The following is a 5,460-nucleotide window of genomic DNA, read 5'->3' on the forward strand; positions in this document are numbered from 1 at the left end:
AAAGATGCGTCAACTATATTTTTTATCTGCTTATATTTTGTTTTAGTTTCCAAAGATTTATTAATGCAAAGGAGTTTTCTAATTGACTAAACTGTACAACAAGAATATTGCGTTAACATTAATTGTTCGTCGCACTTAAAAACCACACCATCCTCTCTGTCATTTTGACAGTAAGATTTATTTCCTGCTGAATTTTTGCGACATAAATGCGATGCCAGTATTCCACCTACGACAAAGCATACAAGAAAAATCATATATAGTAGAAACGTGATAACTTCCTAAAAAAAAAATGCTAATTCGTCATAAGGTTAAATGGAAAGTCTTTAAGAAGAAACTTAAGTTCTTGATTAGATTTCGATGACTGTAAAGCTGATATCTCATTTTTCGCGCTCAGCAGTTGCATAAGTTTCGCTTGAAACATTACATGGAAAACATTCAATTTTTAACACTCAAAATGATCCGTTTATTTGGAAATTATGCACCGATTAATAGGTGTTTTCTAGTATATTTCGAATATGTCATATACATTTATAAAAACTTTAGATTACCTGACTTAAGGTTAAATGATAAACTAAAAAAAGCACTAACACATTCTTCTTTATAAGATGCAAGTCTTCAAACTAAAGGCAAAAAAAGGGCTCATTCATTTCTATAGCGTGTAAGGAGACAGTAAGTTGTGTATGTATATTTGTGCATGTGTGGTGTATGGGTTTTTGTAAAATATGAACTACAAATATAAAATGAAACTCCAAAATAAAATATAGTACACATTTCAATCTTCATATATATAACGATATGAATGGTCAAAACACTTATTATTTTGCTGGCGTTATTTATTATTTTGTTTCCGAGATTGTATATTCATCATATTTCATATGTTTTCCAATCACTAAGCATTTTCTCTTGGAAGAGCTAGATTCCACACTTCCATATAGTAATTCAAATAATTAATTATTTTATTATTTTTATTATCATAGAGAAATACAAATATATTGTATAATAGAAGTTATATCTATAATTGTGATGACTGAATACTGGTGATAAGTTTACACGTAGCATACAAGCTTATCAGATCTCCTTACTAATTAAATTATTTAATAACATTTGTCTGTCACGAAGATTAATTACACAGTGAATCGTTTTAAATTGATGTCATCAGTATCATAATCTCTCACTTTCAAATACTAAATCACTATCTTACTAAAATTGTCTTAACACAAACCTAAATATAAAAGTAGTGATAACCATTAAGTAATATATAATCATGATTAACACCCCATGTGTGGCAAAATACTTATAAATGCATAGCTTTCGGCACAAGTGTTAAGCACCCCTAAATATTTGCATTTAATCCACATTTTTATATTACTGTATAACGAAAAACTCCCACGCCAGCATTAAAACGTTGCTGTAATCTTTTATTGGTTACTTTCTGATTGTCACTGGTAATGAGGACCAGTGACCTGAATAGACAGGATGCAAACGTCGTTTCGGTTCACTCTAAACCCTGGTAACAACCCAGATCAGTTAATTGTGCATTTGTTATAGATTCAATAATTGGAAATGGTGTTTGTTCAAAATCACTTTTTATGACAAATATATAAATATAATTTTTCTATTATTAATTTCGTGAGAAAAGTGTTATTCAACAAAATATCTTGGAATACTTCAAGTCTGTGTTTTTGCCCACCTGAGTGTTTTGATGTATGTTTTCGAGATAAAAGTTGAAAACAAATTATGTATTTTTTTAACTTATGAAAGTACATTTTTCTTTGTAACGTAAGCTACATTTTTTATGTCCTTAAGTATTTTTGGTAGCACGGAACAGCAATGGATCGTGTAACATCTGGAGAATGATAATGTTATATTCCTTTCTCACTTTTAACATTAATTTAATTAAAATTATTGGTTAAAATGTTTAATATATATCATATAATTCTTTTTATCAAATTTTATTTATTCATTATACATATTGTATTAATTATGAGGATTATTCTGTATTGTTAGCTTAATATGTGGAGTTAGGTCAAATCTTCTAAGCTGGACGAACCTCGTGAGATGTTATTGGAATTACAACCGAAAATTTCAAGAACAATGAGGGCCATTAACCAATCATTCAGTGCATTATAATAACTAGATAAAATATCTGCCCTCCCCCCATGTGAGGTTCAAAGGCACTCTGATGATTCACAAAGATCCCAACGTACCGATCAAGCTTCTCCATTATCGCCAATAACTTTTATAGCTACCCTACGGGGGAGGATATCTAAGCACGTGTGCCAAGTTTGGTCCAACGCCAGATTCAGGTCCAGCGACTCTAAAACCTACTCCCATGATCCATAATCCCTGGGTGACCTTTCGGCCCCGTTTTAGCACCTTAGTATTCCTTTGGTAGTAGGGCTATGACATATAGAAATGAACTTTTTCTTGGCCACCTCGGGTCCTCCTGTCAAGTTTGATCTATAAAGGCTGTTGGAGGAGTTCGCGAACAAACATATTCCCACATAACTGACGAATAGGTATAGAATTATACTTTTTGTTTTAGGTAGACCAATATATCAAATTAGCTACATTATTTACGGAGTTAGGTTTTAGTTATCAGTTGAGTTAATTAGTTTGATGAAATATAACCTAAGCTCTAAGCGTTTAATTTTTTGTTTTGTTTTGTTTTTGTTTGTTTGGTGATAAACGATTATTTCTTTTGGAAACCACGACTGAGCAAAAAATAAAACACGTACGATAAGGGTTTTGTTCAGTTTTAAAAAAGACATCTTCATAAACGTGTCAGAATTTTAATTAGGTTTGTTAGTCTTTATTTGAGAGATATATATTGTATTTTCACACTGCCAGCTCTGTATAGCAAAGTTAATGTTTCCATAACCGCTGGGCAACCTTATTTCATTATAACTTAAATCGTGTTTCATTGATTATTTCGAACAATAAAATTTGTCTAATAACCACTATTTACCAATTATCAAATCTTAGTTTGATTCATTCAAATTTTTTTGATGAAAATTAAATAAAGCCTTGAGGCTAAATAATTTCTCTATTGTTTTAATTTAATTGTGAACGTTAATCATTCAGTTTTCAAAGTACTTATAGAATTACTTATTTCTGTATGATAAACAGTTTCATAATTTTTTATAACATTTTTACGTCACGTGAAAAACGAGCTTTACCCTCAATACAATTTACCGGTAATTGAGTTTAATTACACATAAATATAGAACAAACTCAATGTTTTTTTGCCAGAGAAAGCAGCTCCCCAACTTTGGCAAAGAGGAGACAAGCTCGTTTGTTGGAGGTTATGTCGCTTTTGACAGGGAAATTACGTTATCTGGAATGTACACAAATAGACACATACAGAGAGACAAGCAAAGTGTGTGAAACGATAATCATCGGCCGCTTTATGCGAGATATTGTTCGTTATAAACTTTGATAAAACTCAAAAATCTATTCCTATGTTTAAGGAATCCATAACTATAACAATACTTCAAATAAAAAATTTTTTATTTTTAAGAGTTTTTTACTATAATGTAGTTTCCACAATAGATTTATAAGGATATTTCTCGTTTTTACTGTTATTACTTAAACATGAAATTTAATATGTTAGGGTAGCTCAACATGTCAAAACGACAATTACTAATATTTTATTTTAGCTATCAAGTACATGTTCTTTGATGGTACCATGTCAATATACAAGTCTGTTCTCAAGTTAAAACCAAGCACATTAATAACATACATTAAACGAATTAAAACGATACTTGTATAAATATTGCCATAAGTAGAAGCTTCAAAAATAATTGATAATGAAAGTAATTTTGGTGTATATTGTTAAGCTACCAAATACACGTGTATTTTTTTTTCATAGAATAATGTCCTAGAACGAAATTCTTTATTCCCTAATTCATGTGGAGAGCTACACTCCCCAAAAAGTGTACGATGTACATATGTATGTACAAATTTAATAAGTCATGATTTTTGGCTTAAGTGTCATAGTTTGTTGGATTTCGCGCAAATCTACTTGAGATCTATCTGCGCTAGTCGTCCTTAACTTAGAGGTGCTAAACAAGAGGGAAGGCTCCTAGTCAACATCACAACCGACTACTATTGTCAGCTCGAATAGTGGGATTTGACCGTACTCTTATAACGTGCTCACAACCAAAAGTACATAGCGTTTTTTTTTCTTGTTTATTTGTTTTTGGCAGTAACGGGACACGAACCTTGGAACCTCAGCTTCACAGGTCGTTGACCACAAGATCGGGCTCGGCCCAGTTTAAGAATGAATAAATACGTAATACTTATTAATATGTTTAAGTTGATTCTACTGTCTTATAGTTTTCAAATTTAGTGAAGATTCCAAATTTGACTTTAGAGAAAGATGATTTAGTTTATTTGTTGAATTTCGCGCAAAGCTACTCTAGGGCTAGCCGTCTATGATTTAGAAGTGATAGACTAAAGGCAGCTTATCAACACCACCAACTCTTGGGCTACTCTTTTACCAACGAAGAGTGGGATTGACCATCACATTATAACGCCCCCACAGCTGAAAGAGCAAGCATGTTCGGTTACGGGAATTCGAACGCTCGACCCGAATATTGCGAGTCGAGCACCCTAATTACCAGTCCATGCCAAGCTCACATGATTCAGTGTGTTTTGAACACTATAAAACGGAAGACACTGCCCAATTAAGTTATTCATACTCATACACACACATTACAAAAATTGTCTCCAAAGACATTTTATAAATAAAATAAGGCTTATCACTGAATAAGTTAAATCACTTGATCCAAATTTAATTTATCTTATAGTATAGGCACAATTATGAATCATTTGTTATTCATTTTCTAAATACTAAACAAGCAACTCTGTTCTCCAGTCTCTTAAAATTGAATAGTTTAGAAAAATGGTAACAAAATTTTAACGTTTGAGAATACGCGAGGATTGTTTGTTTGGAGTTAAGCACAAAGCTACAGAATGGGCTATCTGTGCTCTGCCCACCACGGGTATCGAAACTCGGTTTCTAGCGTTTTAAGTCCGCAGACATACCGCTGTGCCACTGGGGGGCAACACGGGAGGAATACACTACATACCTCAATATTTAAGCTATGCTCATGCATAGCGCAAAATTAAGTTTATTTGATTGTACCTTTTGCGCAAACCTAAACAATGGGCTATATAAACTCTATCTACTACCGCTAATCGACCCCTGGATTTTCACCTTATAAGTCCGAAAAGTTACCGCTGACCCACAAGGGGACATTTTCTAAAATATAGTACAAGCCAAAACTGTACAATACCTGACATGGACTAATTTTATAATTCTAAGGGAATTATAAAATCAAATATATATATATGATACGTTTTAGGTTTCCATAGTTAAGTCATTTCATCCATAATGTTGTAAAAAATAATTTTGTCTGAAAAGAGAGAGTTGCAGAAAATTTATCGATAAAATAC

Source organism: Limulus polyphemus, unplaced genomic scaffold, assembly GCF_000517525.1.
Source record: "Limulus polyphemus unplaced genomic scaffold, Limulus_polyphemus-2.1.2 Scaffold395, whole genome shotgun sequence".
Lineage (NCBI taxonomy): Eukaryota > Metazoa > Arthropoda > Merostomata > Xiphosura > Limulidae > Limulus > Limulus polyphemus.